The sequence below is a fragment of the Triticum aestivum genome, chromosome 6B, assembly GCF_018294505.1.
Source record: "Triticum aestivum cultivar Chinese Spring chromosome 6B, IWGSC CS RefSeq v2.1, whole genome shotgun sequence".
NCBI classification, from domain to species: domain Eukaryota; kingdom Viridiplantae; phylum Streptophyta; class Magnoliopsida; order Poales; family Poaceae; genus Triticum; species Triticum aestivum.
The window spans coordinates 57,821,382-57,843,730 of NC_057810.1; positions in this window are offsets into that span (position 1 = coordinate 57,821,382).

Consider the following 22,349-nt stretch of genomic DNA (forward strand, 5'->3'; position numbering starts at 1 on the left):
AAGTCGATATCGATCATCTAAACTACCATCACATAGAAGAGAGCTGCGGTCATCACGATGAGCATCATCACGATGAAACTCGTCTTCATCCGGTTCCTCCAACGCTCCCTCCCCTCTCCCGCTAGATAGCGGGCGTATCTAGATTCGGCCTCGGCCCTAGTGGTGTACCCTTTGTAACTGTTACCGCTGAATCGGTGAACCTGTCTCCGACACTCCTCCCAGTCGTCGTAGACTCCGGGAACCTTACCCTTGTACACGACATACGTCGGCATCGCTATGCACTAGCCAAATGAAACATTAGTACCAATTCACAGACAATACATAAGCAATATATAAGTATGCAACAGAAAGATCGGAAGAGAAAAGCAAGACATTAATAGCATCGATTACATCTAAGTTGAACGACTCTCGAAACCAAAGAGACATACTACAAGTTCATAAAAGTTTAATTACAACATGAGCCAATCGATGTTTCAGAACTAGACACAGCATCACTGCTTTTGACTTGACTCAAGGGACCGGAGCGTGGATGAAGCCGCCGTCTATCATGGGAGTCATGAAAGAACGGGCGTTGTCAGCCTACATTTGTAGCATTGTGTCGATGTCACTGTTGGACGGTTGATTTCTGAGGTAGAACTGCCCCGAGGTACGAAGGACATCTTGATGGATGATTTCCGCAAACTCCGACTGGATGCGAAAGAATTCTTGTCGGAGGTCCGCGTCCTGGATTGCCGACACGCTCTTTGCCCAATCTTTGAGTTTACTCGGTAGCAGAAGTTGATGATGGTCCCGTACGATCGCCCACATGTGATGGATGGCGTAGTAGGCACCCTTCTGACCGCCAGGCGGCTGCTTGACGCAGCAGAACGTCGTATTGTGGGAGAACACGTGCTTGCCGTACTTACGAATAGGCCTGGTGAAGGTGCCTCCAGATTTGGCGTAGCCGGGGAGAACATCATCAAGAACCTTCTTGACATTTGTGTAGTCTACGTTCGACTGATGGTCCGGGTCGAAATACGTGGCCATGGAATATTTGGGGCTTAGGAGGATGAGCGTGCAATGTGTGTCACTGCAGAAAACACGGAATGTTAAAAGAAAAACGATCGAAATCTAAGAATTCATATGTTACGGGCCGGTTGAGGGGAGGACTTACTCGGGAAAGTAAGGCACGAGGAAGTTATCCTTATCTTGGTTTGCCAGAATGACGCCTTCGAGGTAAGAACTCGCGACTTGCCGGTCCCCAGCGCTGCCCAAGATCTTGGCACGCATGTAGAAGGGGTCGACTATCACGATGTGTGGGGTCTTGTCGCGAATGATCCGCATCTCCATACTCAGCGAAAATAGCCGAACGAAGGTGTAGTGCAGCGGATGAAGGTTCATCATAGCGTGGATGTCATCAAACCGCAGGACGATCGTACGCCCAATGGAGTTATCCACAAAGCCCTTGCCCTCTGGCACCTTGGCCGCGAAAACCGGGTATGCCACATCCTTCTCTCTGAGACGCCGCTTATCCAAAGAAAGAACACTGTCATGCAGACTCCGCATAGCACCGATTGCAGCATTGAGCATATTTGTCGGTAGCATCGCCCTGCCCGCCACATGCACCCTCCTCGAGATATCCTCAGGTGAAGGTGGCCCGTCCAGAGCACGGATCGTACTCGGTGCCGGCTGGCTCGCACCCTTGTTAGTCTTTCTTTTGCGTGCCTTCTTCTCCTGTAATGGGACCGAGTTCTGCTCACAGACCGCCTTCTTGAGTGTGTTTGGGCTGATAATATTTCGCACCTCGCCTATCTGAGGCTCGGTGAAGTCGGCAGCTGGAGGCGTCTCCTGAGAGCTGAACAGCAGACGACGCCTGTTGCAACTTGGCTTCTCGGCGGTACCAGCTAGATCGCACACGTCTTTTGTTGGGTTGGGTTCTTGAGAAGGAGCCCCCATGAAGTCGCCATCGTACCCATGTTCGGCAAAGTACTGATCGACGTTGCCAAATGTATCATCGTAGTAGTCGTTCTGATCCTGTGCCATATGCATGTTTGGATCCAGTGGCATAGGGATGTCCGGCACCGTTGCGACGGTCTTTCCATGGGGCCGACTTGGCACCGGCACGACTGGCGGTGTTGTCTTTGGGGTGGTGTCCCCTGCCCCAAACAAATCTGGCTCTTCGGCCAAAGCAGGGGCCAGCTCAGGCAGTCGCTGAGGGTCATCACGTCATAATCGGAGGTAACAACTCGTCGCAGCCTGGCAGCACCCGAACCAGTTGAACCCTAAACAAGTTGGGTGGCATCTGGGTACCGTGGAACAAGGGGTTGCCCGGTTGAACGATTTGGCCCTTGGCGACATCGACCAACTCGTTGTTCATGAAGTGCAGGAGAATGCACGGAACGTCGGCGGCGCCCTGCGAAAACATGTAGGGCGTCAGGGATGCCCAGTCAAAGGCAAGGAGATGAAGTCCTCGGCCGAGAGAGGCTTAATTAGTTACTGTGATGATGGCGTCGAGCTTGGCTAATGTCGAGGCACCGCCAACGGCGGGCGTGCAGTTGACGGAGGGGCTGCTTGCTGCAGAGGTGCCGGCCGGCGTACACCCGGGTGCATTAAGCTCCCGTGCCGGCGTCGGAGACACCAATGCCACCTCCGCCGGAGACACCAATGGCCCCGCCATCGCATTTTGCGAGTTGCTGGCCGTGAAGCTAGGAATCGGGGGCGGCCCCTGTTGGCCGCCCGCAATCCACGCACTCAACCCCTGGATCAAGGTAGGCACAATGGCGGTGATCGTCGCTCCGAGTCGTTGTTCCACTTGCTCTTGGACAATCTCCGGAATCCGCGCCACCTGTGCCTTGAGTTCTTGAACCTCGCGAGCCTGGCTTTCTGAGCTGGTCTTTTTCTCCTTCCGCACACCAGCGGTATAGTATGACCCCCATTTTGTGGACAAGCCTTTGCCGGCCACACGACCAGCTGACGTCGGCTTACTGAGCTTATCCTTATTCTTCATTACATTCAACGCCCTATTTAGAGTGGTGTCCCAAGGGTTGCTCGTAGTCAACCCCGCGCTACTGCTTTCAGTCGCCTGCGGAAGGAATGTGAACCATTTAGAAATTTGGCTTCATTAATTAGAATGCAACCATATGGAGCTAATTACGCGGGGGTGTATTCCTTACCAAAACAAGCTCAAGCGCCCCGGTCTTCGGATCCGTGGTAAGCTCCTTTGTTATCGGGTCCTCCTTGTACCGGGCCCTGACAAAGTTCCTGGTCTGCTTGTTACCGCTGTATTTCTCGAAGCGGGGCGGTAGGCCTTGCTCGGCACGCTCCGCGTCCTCCTTGTCCCATATAGGCCCCGCCACTCTGTAACCGCCGGGACCGAGTTTGTGTTCCCCTAAGTTCAGCTCCCGCATTTCTTTCCCCCACTGACTTGATTGGGAGTTTGCGGTGCTTGAGCAATTGATCTTGAAGTCATTGTAGTCATCTTCGGTGATCGAAGGATTTTTCTCCTTGATCTTCTCATAACTCTCACCTTTCTCGATCATTCTCTTCACATTGCTTTTCCAAGTAGACAGGGCCTTGCTCATCTTCGTGAGGGCAGCATTGTTCACTTTATTCCCTTTGAGGCTTGTGTTTTCAAAAGCAGCGGGGAACTTGTATTGTTCGTGCAGCTTCGTGAAGAGGAGGTTGCGCAAATTCCCTCGGTCAGGATGCCTCAGGTTCTCGGTGTTGATCGAGACGGTGCTCCGGAGAATGCACCCGAGCTGAAGCGAGTACCCCTTGACTATTCGTTCGGGCGCCGTTGGATTCCCGTCAGAGTCCACTTCAGTAACTTCCTCCTTGAGGGTGCGGAGCACGGTCGGGCGCCGGTCCTTCCATTGCCTCTTCTGTTGGCTGCCATCTGTGCGTGCGCCGCCATCATCAGTGGTGGCATCCTCGGCGGCACCATCAGTGGTGGCATCAGTGGGGTCATCCTCGGCGGTACCATCAGTGGTCTCAGGATCGGTGGGGAAGGCGGGGTCCTCATACAAGTGAGGTTGTTCCTCCATCTCCTGGGACAGCTCCCAGAATGCCTTGCCGCCCGAACCACCGGCCTGATCGTTGTTGGCCATGTTTCTCTCTAAATAGGAACAAAGTTTGGTCAAAAAGTTGGTTATTGTCAATGAACAAGATCATGGTCTCATCATTTAGGGTTTGTCGACACCGAGGCATCCTAAAAGCTAAGCTTTTATCATTGAGGGTTTTTCGACGCCGAGGCACCCTAAAAGCCTAAGCTTTCATCATTAGTCACAAGTACCCCATATGTCCTATTTTTAGCAAAGTCATGTTAAAATTCACGGAAAATTTCAGCATGACCTTTGCTGAAAATAGGACATATGGAGTACCCGAATTTGCTGGAACGGAAATTAATCAACATTCCAGCAAACTCAAGGGCCTCTCGGGTGGACAAGGCAAAAAAAGCCTCCATCACAACAAAGCAAATCATTGCATGGGCATACAGATGCTGAAGTAAGAACGCCAGAAGTAGCATTAAACCATTTCCACAGTACTATGGTGATTTGAGATCATCTATTTATGTTCGCAAAGAGTAGTTTATGATCTAAGACTAAAAGGAAATGCACCAGCAGTACTAAATTGTCGGTCAATCTCCAAAACTGATCCCAGCATTTTAAACAGTCCCTAGCAAGAACACAAATGTGGAAGCAATTCAATCGCACAACATAAGAAACAAATTGGCAGCTACTGGCTAGAGCTAGTATTATGTTATCATGTTTTCCGAACAGATTATAGGAACCTCAAATATATGACGTTTTGCAAATGGAGATTATAAGGAACACCGACATTCGGCAAGTTCACGGGTTACTACATTGTATATATGAGACTGAAAACATCAGTTTCGGAGAGATGAACTAGATAATAAAATTAGAAGATGAACTTGTAATAGTTTCACGAGGTTTGGTTGGACACTGTAAGTACACTTTCTACCTAACATCGTTCAAAACACAGAGTAATCTACTTGCAGAACAGTATGAGAACTTCCAATTTTTTGTATATCATCATCATTTTTCATAAATAACTTAGTCATTCTAGACTACCTAGATCTTAGTCAAAACCGTTTTGTAGGTTTGGTGATGTTTGTTGGAATGCAACCTCCAAGTCTTCCTCTGCAGTATTGCAAGTATCACAACTTCAAAACTGACTTCAGATCTTCTTCCAACAAATTTCATCAACGTAATCTAGGTGATGGATAGTTTATGTTCAACTTCTATCTTCTGATTTTGATCGTACCGCTGAGGCCTACCTATCCCCATATAACCTGATTTGTATCAGCAGGAAGATTGATACATTTGGTATGTTTTTTTGCAAATTCATACCAAATTGTTTTTCTTTTAATGGAAGACACAAATCTATTTCTGATTACAGATGCATCTCCATTTTCTTAAAAAACAAACAATTATAAATTTTGTTTTTTTGCACATTCAGAATTTTTTTAGTTATGTTGTGTAGACCGTTTTGGTGTTGGTAGTACTAAACATCTTGGATGTTAGCAGGACATTCTCCAAAATGGGGCTTATTAACATAGTACTAGTATGTTCTGAAGTTTGAACCATGGAGAATTGATCTATGTACACTGGTGTTCTCCTGATTAATTTGCTTTCATATATTTTCATGGACCTGGCTTCGATGAATTACCAAGAAATAAAGTTATTATTGAAAGTGGTAATTCTGCATGTTTCACCTTAACACCAGTGCAAGGAACCTTACTTCCAGTACCAAAACAACTTAATCCCCATGGACCTTAACACCAGTCAACCTCCAAGTCTTTACATTAGAAAACTGAGGGTTTTTTCTTTTTGAGGAACATTAGAAAACTGAGGTAGCACTATCTTCCACATGGTACTACCTACTGTATTTTGGCATGTTCTACGCCAAAAAAAACAGAGGAGAAATACACCATCTTTATCTCTGCAAAAAACTTAGAAAAAGTTCTGTTAAAATACAATCACACTGCGATCGACAAGTACACCATCTTCATCTGTTTCTAGTGTATTTTCTGAGAGATTTTGAGTGTGGAGTGAGTTTTATTTGTTACTCCCTCCGTCCTAAAATTCTTGTCGGTGTGGGAGTGAGGGGGAGAGGGGGAGAGGGGGAGAGGAGGAGGGGGAGCTCACGGGGGCGGTGGTGTGGACGGGGCGACGAGGTGGGGCGACGAGGTCCGGGTGGTGGTGTGGTGCTCCGGCGACGGTGGTGTGGACGGGGCGGCGTCCGGGCCACCGGCGACGAGGGCGGCGGGGCGATGGCGAGTCGGCCGGGCCACCGGAGTCGGCCGGGCGAGGTCAACGACGAGCGCCCCCTCTTTCTCCTCCTTCTCCGCGGGGAAAGCGTCGGGGCGGCAGCGTCGGGAGAGGAGAGGGCGGCGTCGCGGCGTCGCGGCGTCGGGGCGTCGGGGCGGAGACGAGGACGACGGGGCGGCGTCGGGGCGGAGACGAGGACGACGGGGCGGCGTCGCGGCGTCGGGGCGGCGGGGCAGCGGCGTCGGGAGAGGAGAGGGGAAGGGGATCGAGGGCGAGGGCGAGAAGGGGATCGAGGGCCGGGGAGGAAATATGGATGGGGGCACAATACTAATGGCGCACCACCCCTCAGTGCGCCATAAGTACACCCATACTAATGGCGCACCTCACCCTGGTGCGCCATTAGTATTTTTTTTTTGATTTCTGCTCGAGCCAACAGGTTATCTCCCACCTGACCTGATCCACACCAAGTTCCCTCTACTAGCTCGACTGGTCAGCAGCCAATTCTCACACCAAGAGGTCCTGGGTTCGATTCCTAGGCTCCACAATTTTTTTAATGCATTTAAAATGTTGTTTGATACTTATTTGTGTTTAAATATGTTCAAACTTGTTTAAATCATAACAGTAATATTTTTTTTATAAGACAGTAATACTTTTTTTTAAAAATATCATCAAACAGTAATGCCGGTGGAGCGGGGGAGGGTGCACGGGGTGCGGGGGCTCGGCGGCGGCGGTTGAGTAGGGGAGGGGTGCGGGGGGTCAGCGGCGGCGGTTGAGTAGGGGAATCAAGGGTGCGGGGGGTCGGCGGCGGCGGCCGGTGGACCGGGGGGTGCTCGCGGCGAGGGGGACCGGATCTGGCAAGGTGGGATAGCGATCGAGATGGAGGGGGATCGAGATCGAGTGTCCATGAAATTTAAAAATATTCATGATAGTTCAAAAAGTGCCCATGAAATACAATAGAGAAATGAAGGCTACGATTTAAATACAATCGATCTTAGCTAGCTATCTGTTCACATTCTTCTTGCCCTTCTTTTTCGCAAATGGAGTTCTTCTGTGGAACGGACGTCCTTTAGGTAGGGTGGTCCTGCTTCTTCTTGTGGTGTATGCTGCTACTTCATCATCGTCGTCATGTTCGATCCTCGGGTCGCCGTACTTGTCGAAGTCTTGCTCATTGGCTACTCCATCCATTCCGATGATCTTCCTTTTGCCTCTCCTCACGACAACACGACTGGGCTTTGGCGGGTCGGTAATGAAGAAGCATTGGTCCACTTGGGAAGCCAGTACCCATGGCTCATTTTTCGCGGTGACGTTTGCGCCCGCGGTCTTGAATTTGGCTTCGGGTATAACCATGGTGGTGAAATATCGGTCTTCTTTTAGGACGCTCTTGGCCCATCTGACACGGAACATCCGCACCTTCTCTCCAGCGTAGCTCAGCTCCCAGATCTCCTCGATCCTTCCGTAGTATCTGTCCTTGTCCTTACCGGTGTAGGATTCCATCGTTACCCCGGAGTTCTGATAAACATCGCTCTTCATGTCCTTGTCCTCGGTGTAGGATGTGTAGCCGTTGATATCATACGCCTCATAGGTCATCAGGTTGTGCTCGGCGCCCTGTGACAAGGCGAATATGAGTTGTTCTTCCGCGGAAGAATCCTCATGTAAAGGGTACGACAGAAGCTTCTGCTTGAACCAACGCGTGAAACATGAGTTGTGCTCTTTGAGTATATCTCCGTCCGTCCTCTGTTGGCCTCGGTCATTGTACGTCTTCTCAATAAAGGTTTTGTGCTCTACCACCCAAGGATCGACCACGTCTATGTGTTGTAGCACGACTAGGTTTGCTCTTTCAAAGTCGGCGAGTCGACCCTCGAAGTCGACATGCATTTCGCGGCAACCCTCACGGTGACCCCATCCAGCGAGCCTGCCGAGGTGCCTGTTGACGGGCAGACCAACGGGGTTCTCGATGCCTAGATAATTCGTGCAGTAGGAGATGCACTCTTCGGTCAGAAAGCCCCTGGCTATACTTCCCTCTGGACGTGACATGTTCCGAACGTATCCTTTGATGACACCATTCATCCTTTCAAACGGCATCATGCTGTGCAGGAACGTCGACCCGAGTTGGATGATATCCTCCACGATATGGACTAGCAGATGCACCATAACGTCGAAGAATGCGGGCAGGAAGTACATCTCAAGCTCGCATAGTATCACCACGATCTCTTCCTGTAGCCTTCTGAGTTGCCTCACGCCAATCGACTTCCGAGAGATGACGTCGAAAAAGTTGCATAGGCCAAATAGTGTTTCACGGACGTGCGCGTCCATGATCCCACGGATTGCAACTGGAAGTATCTGCGTCATCAGCACGTGACAGTCGTGAGACTTCATCCCGCTGAACTTCTGCTTCGCTGGGTCTAGGTATCTGCTTATCTTCCCCGCGTAATCATAAGGAAGTTTTACTCCTAGGAGGCAGGTGAAAAACTGCTCGATCTCCTCCTGACTTAGAGTGAAGCACGCGGGAGGGTAGTCATTTCCGGTCTTCTTGGCCTTTTTGCCTTTGCGACGACTTTCTGTGTCCTGCTTCGCCTCATCATCATCATCATCATCATCATCATTATCATTAGCGTGAAGCTCCTGCCTGATGCCCATTGATTTCAAGTCTGCCCTTGCTTTCGGCCCATCTTTGGTCCTCTCTGGCATGTTGAGCAGGGTACCAAGCAGACTCTCGCACACGTTCTTCGTGATATGCATGACATCAAGGCTGTGAGGCACACGGTGGATCTTCCAGTACGGCAAGTCCCAGAAAACAGACCTCGTTTTCCATACCTTCAGCAGCGGCTCTGGCGCCTTTCGCTTCTTTCCCGGCTCTGGCGCCTTTTGCTTCTTTCCCGGCAGTGGGCAGTCTTTCCAATTTTTCAACAGCTTGTCTATTTCCTCGCCGCTCCTCGTACACGGGCGTTTTCGGGGTTCGGTTTCACCATCAAACAGATCCTTGCGTTTCCTCCACGGGTCATCGTCGCGAAGCCACCTTCGATGTCCCATGAACATGGTTTTCAAAGACCCGGGATCTTTATCTAGCTGGCGATACGTTGTGTCATCCATGCACCTTACGCATCCAGAAAATCCGTGGACTACCTGCCCCGCGAGATATCCGTAACCGAGATAGTCGTGCACCGTCGTGAGCAGTGCGGCTCTCATAGGGAAATATTCTTTCTCTGCAGCGTCCCACGTATTGGCTGGCATTTTCCACAGCGTGTCAAGCTCCTCTTTCAGCAGCCCCAGATACAGATTGATGTCGTTCCCTGGTTGTTTCGGCCCTTCAATTAGCATACTCATGTGAATATACTTCCTCTTCATGCACAACCAGGAGGGAAGGTTGTACATCCACACAAACACAGGCCAGGTGCTATGTGTGCTTCTCTGGCTGCCAAACGGATTGACTCCATCGGTGCTCGCGCCCAGCACAATGTTCCTTGGATCGTTCCCAAATTCTGGGTATTCGAAGTTCAACGCTTGCCACTGGCTCGCATCCTTAGGGTGACTCAGCATCTTGTCTTTTTTATCTATCTCCGGATCATTTGCGTCATCTTCTCGCTTCTTCTCCTCCCTATCCGCGTGCCAACGCCGGAGCTTTGCTACCTTAGGGTCCGCGAAATACCGCTGCAGACGAGGAGTGATCGGAAAGTACCACACCACTTTTCGAGGAGCTTTCTTCCTCTTCTTGTATCGAGTGACGCCGCACACCGGACATATGGTAGACTCCGCGTGCTCGTCCCGATAAATGATGCAATTGTTCATGCACACATGGTATTTCACATGCGGTAAATCGAGAGGACACACGATTTTCTTCGCCTCCTCCAAACTGGTCGGGCACTTGTTCCCCTTGGGAAGACGTTCATGCCAGAATGACATGTTCTCGTCGAAGCATGCGTCGGTCATTTTGTGTTTTACCTTCATCCCAGAGCCATGAGCGTTACTTTTAGGCGGGTATCCTCGGGCCTGCATCCTTCATACAATGGAGTAACCGCGTCTAACTCAAGTTGATCCATCTTGGTTTTCTCTCGGGTGGCAGCTCTTGCATTATCCGTCTGCTTGAGAAGCAACTCTTGAATATGAGGGTCCTGCACCCAGCCCATCGATGGTCCAGCGTCGTCTGCTCCACCGGCATCATCATCTTCATGATCATGGCCGTCGTCTGCTCCGGCATCTTCCTCATCATCATGTCATGCATCTTCTACATGATGACTGTGTACAGCATCACCGTCGTGATCATCTCCTGGGGATTCTTCGTCTTCTAGCCCGCCCGAGCCGCGGTGGTTGTCTTGCTGCCCTTCCTCATTTCTTGCCCGGCCCCCATGGACGACTTCGTAGTCATCTTCATCACCTTGCCACCGATAGCCATCCATGAAACCACGCAAGAGCAGGTGGTCCTGCACCTGCCCGGAATCCGGGTCCGCAATAAGGCTCTTCAGCTTGCATCTTCGACACGGACATCTTATCTCCGTCTCGTTCTTTTGAAGCATCTCGGCCTTCGTGGACCTCAAAAACCTATTCACGATGCCTTCGGTCATCGTGCAGACCATGATCGCCTGCGGGGTAGAGCAAAACGATATTTTCGAACCAAGAAAAATTTTGGCATGACTTTCCCTAAAAATAGAACCAAAAAGAATGCTTAATGCCAAAATTCTCGCCGAAACGGAAATGAATCAACATTCCGGCAAAATATTGGCAACTATCGCATTTCAAATACCGGTACACCTCCAAACACAAACACATATGCAACACCACAAACATATGCAACACCACAAACATACATAGATCTAGCTAGGCCATAAAAAGTGCATGTGCACATTGTTGTAGGGAGAACAACATAAATATAGCTTCCCCCCTTACTTACCTATCAAAACAAGGTAATTAAACCACTTAATTTTAATGAATCTATGATGGAAATGAGGTGAAAAAGAGGAGGCACCCGAGACAAGGAGGAGGCGGTGGAGAGAATGAAGTGGGGGGAAAGTGAGTGTGGGTAGGAGAGGCTGTCCAAAATATCTTGTTGCTACCCACTTACTAATGGCGCACCAATCACTAATGCGCCATTAGTAATCCAGGTTACTAATGGCGCACCATCTGGTGGTGCGCCATTAGTAGTTTTGCAAAAAAACATACTAATGGCACACTGCTCCAGAGTGCGCCATTACTAGTTTAAACTAGTAATGGCGCACGGTGGAGAAATGCGCCATTAGTAGTTTTGCAAAAAAAGGAATAAAAAATATAATAAAAAACAATATTAGTGGCGCACTTTCCGACAGGTGCGCCATTACTAGTTACAACTAGTAATGGCGCACTTCGTCTGGATGCGCCATTAGTATGTTTGGACAGGCGTACTAGTTCAAATTTTTTTTTGATACTAATGGCGCATCTTGGGCCTGGTGCGCCATTAGTAGTTTCAACACTAATGGCGTAGCAGAATGTGGTGCGCCATTAGTATATATACTAATGGTGCACCGCCTGTCTGGTGCGCCATTAGTGTCAATCCCATCTATAGCCCTTTTTCTAGTAGTGCGGATGGCTGCTCTGCTTCTGCTCCTGCTTCTGCTTGGTGGGGAATGGTCCAGTCCAGTGTTGTTCAACCCAGCCAGCCCAAGTGGGCCCCGCCCGTCAGTCTCATGCTGCCGCATAATATGAGTGATCCCTTTTCCAATATTGTTAGGTAAAATTGTCAAGATTAGAGTGACATGTTTGGCCTGCAATGGAGTAATGTTCTCACATTTGCCCAAGGGATTGTCTAAAAAAACATTTGCCCAAGGGAGACAAACAAAGCGGCACACACTTTAGTTACAAATTCTTATGATTCGAATTATGTAAATTGGTTGGGACGGTGATCCCCAAAGTTTCTTCTACCTGAACTGGTTCCCGATGTAATTGCCATTTGAGTTCAATAAAGTGTGCCGCACCTTCAAAAGAATACTTGACTGTCTTTTGGCGATTGCAAGATATCCTCAATGACATGCTACAATAGATGAACATTGAGCATATCCATGAATCTTAGAACGCATCACTTTTGCTAGCGCATATGTCTTGCTTCTTTCCCCTCCCCTATGGTAAGACACGTCGTAACTTGCCAACAATGCAGAGGGGGAAGATTACAATGAAAAATGGCATCATCTTAGGTGGAGCTCGCGACAAATGGACAGCGGTAGCGGCATCAACATCAATGAAGGAGATGACGATTGAGAGAGAGGTTCGTGTTGCGTGGCAGAGCTTGCTAGCGATGCCACTAAGGGATATATAGGAAGAGAGGAATATATAGGAAGAGAGGGATAAAAGGCGGTGGTGCGCCAACACACAGAAAAGGAACCGTCACCTCTCAAGCATAGAGAGGGATAGCCTAGGATGACGGTCAAATCGGCGCGGTGGCACTAGGAGAGTTGTTGCATAGTGTGGCAACGACACGACATTTTGAGAATCTACTACGAACAACACCTCGTGTTTCCCTCAAACGGTTCGTCCAAGCACCGCAGATGCGAGGCCTCCAAGGTATCCACACGCGCGGAAATGGTGGAGAAGTAACTTAGAGAGGGAAGATGGGAAAGGAGAGGAGAGGGCAAAGGGGGAGAAAGGGGGAGGGGAGAGGGGTGGGTGAAAAGGTGGCAGCCACACCTAGTAGTAGCGTTGTATTCCTGACAGCGCTACTGCTATCGTGGTTAGCAGTAGCGCTTGTCTAGAGCAGCGCTACTACTAACTGGGCCCAATAGTAGTAGCGGCGTTGTCGTACCAAGCGGTACTGCTAAATTCTCAGCAGTAGCGCTATATTTTGGGCCGTGCTGCTGCTGCAGCTAGCGTCGCTGGGCTCGATGGGCACCACTTAGCAGTATCGCTTTTTTTGGTTTCAACGCTACTATTAATGCATTACTTGTAGCGCTGCCTGGAACCAACGATGCTGCTAATTAGCAGGAGCGCATGTTCTTTTCCAGCGCTACTACTGATGTCCTACTTATAAGCATTTTCCTAGTAGTGGTAGTTTAGGTTTGGGCTTTTTTGTCCTCGTAGGGGCGATGTTGTGACAGACAGTGACACTTCATCTTTGAGTTGGTCTACCGGGATGGATTCAGCGGAGCTCTGACATATTCTTGTTGTCTGCTTAGGGCGGTGAGGTTAAATTTCACGCCGTGAGTGCAAGATGGGTTTTTTTTGGTGTCAGATACTTTGGATCCATAAAAGAGTTCACTACTGACGACTGAAGCTCTAGAGTGACGGCCCTTAGGGGCACATGCACGAAGTCTTTTTGGCTATCATCGACAAGGCCAGACCAGCTCCGATAAGGGATTGGCGATAGCAGCGCGTCGGTGGCTCGTCCTAGCAGCGTAGTGGTTGTTCGGTGGCTAAGGGACCTCAATGTAATTCTTCTTATATTCGGGATGCTTTTGTACTGGTGATGAACCCTTATACTCCCTCCGTCCGGAAATACTTGTCATCAAAATGGATAAAAAGGGATGTATCTAGACGTATTTTAGTTCTAGATTCATCTATTTTTTTAGTTCTAGATTCATCTATTTTTATCCATTTTGATGACAAGTATTTTCGGACGGAGGAAAAATAGATAAGTCATTAAAAATATTTGGTTACAAAAATCCATGTAATAATCAGAAAATAACTTATTAAAACTGTACACTCGAACATAAGAAAAACACCTTCTCCTTTGTGTCGCTACTCCCGTGAGAATTCCGACGGAAGAGGGGTATTCAAAAAATTGATACATATGGACCTCTTTTTTGAGCTTTGCAAGTATCATACTTTAAAGTTTTAGAGTATTCAAATGCAAATGCGATATTCTCATGCAATTAATTTGAATAAAAATGAGTATATTCAAATCTAAAATTAAATTCTAATTTTTTACGTGAATGGAATGAGTTTACTGATGGTGGAAATATTATCTTTCAAAAGAAAAAGAAAAACACAAGGTGACCTCTCATCTTGTCGAATTTTACACATGGCATGATCACATCTATTTTCCACGACCACTTTGTGGGTCGAGCGATGCAAATTTTGCATAAGCACCTCTCAATAAGAGTAGCTTTTTGTATAAATCTCATTTAAGAGCGAGTTTGTGACACGACCGGTAACAGACATTCTCAATTCAAAATTTTGCACATGAGTATGCACTAGACCAGGGCCAAATATCATTTGCTACAAACAAAATCGACACCTCCCTTAGGCCTTAGCTAGCTACAATCCGACTTGGAGACGAACATGATTGAAAATGGAAGGTGTTCCGGCTCTTGTTGGAGTCGGATCCGTTTTCATCTCTAAAATAATGTCTAACCTATATATGCATACATCGCTTTGCTTGCTGCTCAATCGATCAGATCAGGCACAAACAAGAAACAATCAGCACCATGAGCGACGGCGACTGTTCTGTCTGCTGCTGCTGCTGCTGCGATGAGGGCTCTCGGGGCCACACTCCCCTCCGCCTCCTCCTCCTCCTCCTCCTCCTGGTTGCGATCCTCGTCGCGGCCTTCGTCTTTGTCCTCCCCGTCCGCGTCGCCGTCAAGGACGCCTCCCGCGCCCGCCTGACCCTCTGTTAACTACTGGCTAGGGATCGAAGGTTGCAGCCATGGCTGGTTCTCTCGTATAGCTTCGATTCCAAATCTGAGGCAAGGCAGAGGAAGGGGAAAAGAAGATTACAAGCAACGGCCTCAGCCGTGTCCAACTAGCCAATCCCTCCAGGAAAGCCACCTTCACTACTTATCCTACCGCTTGGTCCACTCCTTGCCAGCGTAGCGTGTGGACGGGCGTCGGTTCCTCTTGTGGGTCCCAACATCAGTGGAAGACCCTGGCAGGTTGACTGGGTCTTGGCTGACTTGACCTCCTTTTCCTGTAGCCTGATCAGTGATGCTAACATTCCCTCTCCCTTGAAAAACAGCTTGTCCCCAAGCTACAGCACGAGGAAATCGTTGATGTAGTTCTTCTATATCTTCCGAAGTCGCAAGGTCTTCCATTTGCCCAGACCACCGAATTAAGCCTTGGGGTACAGCGACATCACCAGCTCGATGGAATCTACGCTGCAACACCCTGACCGGCACAGAAAGAATGGCATCAGTAGGTGGTAATGCAGCTTCTACCTGACAGTGCGCCCCAAGCGCTTTCTTCAGTTGGGAAACATGGATCACAGGGTGAATCCGAGACTTGGGCGGTAACTGAAGATGGTATGCCGTGGCACCAATACGCTCGAGCACCTGGGACAGTCCATAGTACTTGAATAGCAGCTTGTGATGAGCGCGAGGAGCAACAGAAGATTGGATGTATGGTTGCAATTTAAGAAACACAGAGTCGCCGACTTGGAACACGCGATCAGATCGTCTCTTATCAGCCTGATGTTTCATACGAAGTGCTGCTGAAGAAGACGGAGTGTCGACACACGCTCTTGAAGCCAGTATGCAAGCTCAGGAATTGAACATGGATCAGAGGCAGTGATCCCAAAATGACGAGCAAAGTGGCTGTACAGAACTTCAAATGGTGATTTGCCATCCATTGCAGAATGCATGCTGGTATTGTACCAGAATTCAGCAAGAGATAACCATTGAGCCCACTTGACGGGGCATGCATGAGTGAAACAACGCAAGTAACCTTCCAAACACTGATTCACACGATCCGTAGTGCCATATGTTTGTGGATGTTGAGAAGAACTCATGCGGAGTTTGACTCCAGAAAGAGCACTCAACGCGCGCCAAAAATGGCTGGTTTAAATCCGATCACGATCCTACACAATAGATTCAGGCATCCCGTGAAGCTTATGCACATTATCCATGAACACGGCAGCCACCACTGGTGCAATACACTACAAAAAAATACACTTCCGTGATGATACGTGTTTGTCACAGTAGGTCGCGTTTTTTGTCATGCATGTACATCCATGACAAATTTATGACAGAATCAAGATAGTCATACCTGTGCTGTCGTAGAAGTGTTCCATGACATTACCAAAATTATCATCACGAAAGTGTACACTTCCATGACGATAAATCGCGCATCACAGAACTGCTTTCGTCAAGGGTGACCGACACGTGGCATCCATCATAACGGAATACCATTAAGCTATCGGGTCGGGTTTTGGATCTGGTAACCCGTTAACAGCCCCGACCAATGGGGATTTTCCACGTGTAAAATCATCATTGGCTGGAGGAAACACGTGTCGGCTCACCGTTGGGGCAGATGTCATCCGCTCATTGGACCGAAGGCGCCTATGATACGGCGACACATGGCACGGCCCAACAAAGGCCCATTCCTGTGAAAAGGCCGGCCCGTTTGACTTGGTCAAAAGGTGGCGGGCCGGCCCACGGAAAGCCTGTTAACGGCCTGTTCGCATATAGCCCATTTACAGCCCGCTAACCCAGGGCCCGTTACGCCCTATCCGAATTAGGCCCAGTAGCGTCATCTGGGCCGTCCAATATGATTCAGCCCGTTTTAACTTCCGGCCCGTGTGTGGCCCATGACTTCTTTCGGCCCATATGAGGACCTTTGTAACTCTTGGCCCATTAACGGCCCGTGGTGAAACTGGCCCGTAATGAACAGTGTATCACTTTATACCCATTAACGGCCCGTTATTCCATTGGGCCGTTTCCAGCCCAAGTTATCTTTCGGCCTTCTCAGGGCCCATTGATTCTTGGGCTCATTTGCAGCATTCGGTTACATACGGCCCGTTACTGTCATTTTCTGCTTGTGGGCCAAATTCAGCCCGTCGTTACAGTCGGCCCGTTTGCGGACCGTTAATACGTTGGGCCGTTTTCATGTCAAAAAAACCCGTTGGGCTGTTTTCATAGAGTTATCAAATACGGCCTATTAACGGCCCGTTATGGTCCACGAATAGTACGGCCCATGATTGGCGAAATGATGATACGCCCCGTAGAAGGCCCATGGATCCTACGGCCCGTATGAGGCCCATGGATAGTACGGCCCGTAGAAGGCCCATGGACCCTACGGCCCGTAGAAGGCCCATTGATCCCTAAGGCCCGTATAGAAGGCCGATGGATCCTACGGCCCGTATAGAAGGCCAATGGTCCTACGGCCGAACGAAGGCCCATGGATCATACGGCCTGCAGGAGGCCCATGGTTACAACAGTCCGTGTGTTGCCATGATTATTTTGGCCTAGTTACCAAAAATAGGCTATTGTGGCCACTAGAAAAACACAGAAAAAGAACTGCAGTGACTACAAGCAAACAACTAAACAAGACAATAAGGAAATAAATAAGCAAGCAATTAAGGCTAGCCTATTACCGCTATTACACATATTACATCCACTGGGCATCAAAGTTCGCCACCAGTGCAAATATAGGGAACAAAGCAGCATATTACATACACTTGGCCGTCAAAATTGGCCACCAGTGCAAATAAACGCGGCAGCAAAACAAGAGCATAACTGAAACAACTTCAGAAGAGCTCAAGAAACGTTATCCTGGGTATCCACCATGCTGGCAATAAGCTTAGCAAGCTGATTAGCTTTGTCCTGTTTGGCGCTAAAATCCTCCAACGCTTGCTGTTGCACCAGAAAGTATGCATCTGAATGCTCCAGGGACTTCCGCAGTCCTTCCGCTTCTTGTCGCAGCACAGCTGATCGATGTCTTTCAGCTTGTAGTTGAGACTCAAGAAACCGAACTGATTCAGACAGTGAGTTTGAATAGCTTGTGCAAGCGGTAGTGGCCAGTAACTCGAACACTAAACCAAGACAGGACTTTGGGGTTGTCTCGCTGTCTTCAAGATAGTCTTCCTTAGCTGTTTTATCAGCTTTGTTGGAGACCAACAAGGATGTGTCACTATCCTGAACCTTATCTGCATTACTTCCTTTACCATTGCTTAATAAGGCACTCTTCCCCAATATTCTGTCAGCATTCTAAAAGAAGAAACAAGCAGACACATAACAAGTTTAGCATGTACTAGTATATGAAACTCATTTCGGTGAACCAGTTCATTAGTAAGGTGGACAGGATTAAACTACCAAGTCTTCTATTGCCAAGTACTAGTACATAATAAAAGCATCAAACAAACATATATCTATGTCCTATGGTCACTGCATTGTCTTGCCAAATCAAAATAGAGACACGGTTCAAATCATATCAGTTCAAGACAAAGCAGCAGTGAAAGAATACAAAGCGTGGGAAACTACACGGCACAACAAGATTTCAGATGGGTACCACGGGTCTACATGTACAACAACACTATTGGCTCTGTTGTGATGCTAGTAATGTGCATGATATGAAAGTCAACTGTATACACAATTGAAATTGAAATCAAAAGAGCTATTGATAAGAGCAAACCTGTTAAAGAAACATGCGTGAACATACCTGCCGTGCCATTGGAGTTTCGATTGGATCCTTCAATTTAAAAATAAGTTTGTATGAGTAAATACAATGATACAAGAGCAAAGCAATCATAGTTAAAAAAGGCGCGCCTAAGCGAGCGCTTAAGCGCGCCTAGGCTCTAGGCGTTGGCAAAACGCATTGCGCATAACTACGCTTAATCTGTGCATAACTGCGCATAAGCATGCGCTTTGGTCAGTAAAGTGCAAGGCGGTGGCAAAACGCACAATTAACGCCTAGCGCTTTTTTGAACTATGATAGCAATGGAATCTTAAATTAGAACAGTTGTTCTTCAGGTTTAGGCACTTGTTCTACATGAACAGAGTACAGTAAGACGCAAGAATATAATACTTAAAAATAGAAAATGAGCTCATAGACCTTACCACATTCTTGGTTCGGGACCAGTACAGAACAAGGCGTTCCCAGTCATCGTCCAGTAAATGTGTCTCAGGAGAACGTAAGGGAATTTGATGAGTTTCTTTGCCGGTGAAGTACGTTTTCTTCAGGTAATTCCGATACTGCCACCAAGCATTCTTGAAGATAGCAGAGGTATTAGCACAGGTTACCTCATCCTGAGTTTCCAAATCGGTCCTTCTCTATAGAGAAAAATGGGAAAATTTGTTGTATTATAACCATCATGGAGGTAGGATGTATGGGACGAAGCAAAGTAATTGCCATGAATAACATTACTTACACATAACTCCTGGACAAACACCTGCAACTGGCATTTTCCTTCATCTTCAGTATAATATTTCCAAGATGGGAAGATACGCACATACGATTTAACAACATCAAATGCGATAGATGCTAAACTACGACTGGCTGGTTGTGCTTCCTCCACGGGAATAGGCGTACTAACTGGTGGAGCTGGGGTTCGCCGTGATAGTACTGGCCCTTTGGGCACTGGAGCTGCCTTACTAACTGCTCTTGTTTGGGAGCTCTGTGGTGGAGATGGTGCTGTGTCAACAGGAACTGGGTTACTATCGGCTGGGGTTGGGGTTAGATTGGGTGAAGCTGGTTCTCTGTCCATCGCAGTAGGGGTACAATCTGCGAGAGTTTGGGTTATGTGTGGTAGGGCTGGTTCTTGTGCATGTACAACCGGGGTGCTATCTCCACCAATAGGTAGCACTGTTTTATTTGAAGACCGTGTTTTTATTCCGCTAGATACTGGCATCACCCGCTCCAATTCAAATGGCTGATAAACAGGAAACATAGTTGAATGTACAGACATTGTATGAGAGATAGATGCAATAGATAGTGTGGAAAAAAGAGGGCATGAAATAGTTGACATGTATATTGTTTAACTAAAACGGATAGCATGACATAATTTCACATATATGATGTCTATCTAAACTGGATAGCATAGCATAACATAATTCAAAGATATGATGAATAACAAAACAGGATCGCATGACATAATTCACCTACATGTTATCTAAGTAATCAGGATCGCATCATTTAATTCACATATGTGATTTATATGCTAAACAGAGGGCATTCGATATGATGTCTGAACTAAGAACATGGTGTTGAATATTGTGTATATGATGTCTAAACTATGCAATGCAAGACACCGTATGCATGATATGAGCAGTATAACCGTGCCAAGTTAGAGCATACACCTCAGTAGGGGAATAGGACTGGTCATCTGTCTCTGAATCCATCTCTGAGGAGCTATCGGGACCCAACAAGAGATCTGCTTCGACAGGTAGCACTGTCTGCTCTGAAGGCCTTGTTTTCACTCCAGATTTTTCCATCTCCCACCCAAATGGCTGATTCACAGGAAGAGTAGTTTAATGTACAAACATTGTCGACAAATGGAAATGTAATGAAGAAAAGGATGGGCAAGATATCATTCAAATATATGATGCCTGGTTAAACAGGATGGCATTGCACATTTCACATATATTATGGCTGGCTAAAAGACATGAGACTGCATAATTCCCATATATGATATAGAAACTAAACAGGTGGCATTACAGAACATGTCTAAACTAAGCAGATGACATATATGATGTCAAAAGTAGGCACTGCAAGGCAACATATGCATGATATGACTAACATCATCATGCCAAGGTAGAGCAAACACCTTGGGGGGTAAATAGGAGTGGTCAGCGGCGTCTGAATCCGCCTCAGAACAGATATCTTCCTCTGGATTACAATCTGGAGAGGGGTGGGGAGGGTTTGCCATTGAACCCACCATGGAGCGATGTCTGCATGACATTGTATTGCCGCGCAAAACTCTTCTCTTTTTCTCTACATGTTCAGCATGACTGTGTACAATATCTGACATGCATACGAAAAAATATGGTGAGATTATGTAAGGAGAGCATGCAGAAATTTAGAGTGATGGTAACAACCAGTGGATGGATCCAAAAATAATGATAGCAGGCTGATGATTGCTTTAAATTAATAAAAAGACAGATGATGATTGCTTTACTATTTGTTTCCCACCCAAGATGAACAACATAGGCATACCCTAGGTGAACCAGATATTAGACAGACATACTATTCATTGCTGCCTCGATATGTGCCCCACAACTAATTTAGAACTCAAGTTTGAACATGAATTTGGACCTGAGTTGGGAGTCCAAGAGCTGAACAGGACGATAAAGTAGCAGGTAAGTTTAAGCAATGCATAACATAAGCAGAAACAAAAGAGTGCGACCTCTCTTGTGGACCCGTGTACTCCTCAGGTTCATCTGCTGAGTCGATGATGGTGATGCCGTTGGGGTGCGTGCCGGCGGCAGGGAAGGAGATCTGAGGCGGCGAAAGACGGTCAGGAGTCGTGATGTCTGGTTTGGTGGATGCTTCTGTCGATGGAGCAGCTCAGGTGAGGTGGACGACGTCGCGGCAGGAGCAGGACAAACCACACAAAGTTCCCTTCGACACGTACCTGTAACTGAAGTAATTCTGTAAGGGCTCATTTGGCTTGCATGATTCTTAAAACGCAGGGATAGGAAAAACACCGGAATAGGATAGGAAAATGCACATGGTAAACAGAGCATTTGTAAACACAGGATTTCTATCAACTTGGGTGTTTGGTTTACAGGAATTGGAAGAGCAGAGGAATGCAAAGAAACATGGCCAAAATAAAGAGAAACCATATGAAAGCGTGTACAGTTAGAATGTTATTCTGGCACTAATGCACTTGGTCTTGTTTTCATGCATAGGATTTTGAAAAGTAGGTCCAGGTGGATGTTTTGCTTCATTCCTTTCAACAAAATGCATGAATAATTGAATAGTAGAGTGCCATTGGAAAATTCCCTATTGCTATGTTTTTCCGTTGAACCAAAATAGCCCTAATGGATCGACGTGAATGTATAGTAATAAGTGACGCAACAAGTGTACAACCTCTTTGCCGTAGCCGTGTCGACCTCAGCATCATTGGGTTGGTCGCTGAAGCAGTTGAGGCAGAGGTGGCTGTCGGAGGTGTGGAGGAAGATCTGAGGAATCTGTAGACGGCGTCCAGGGCACTGCTCTGTTGTGATGGATCGTTCTGTCGTTGGAGCAGCTCCGGTGAGCCGTAAGACGTCAAGGCTGAAGCAGCACAAGACAGACATCGTCAATCTCAAGTGGGATTCTAATAGCATCTCCAATAGATGATGAAAAATGGATGTAAAATTAACATCACCAAAAACCACCTGACTACAACAGATGAGGTAAAAACTGTTGACTCTGAACTTAACTGTCGAAACTGAAATTAACTGTGGAATCTGAATGCTACTGTCGAAACTG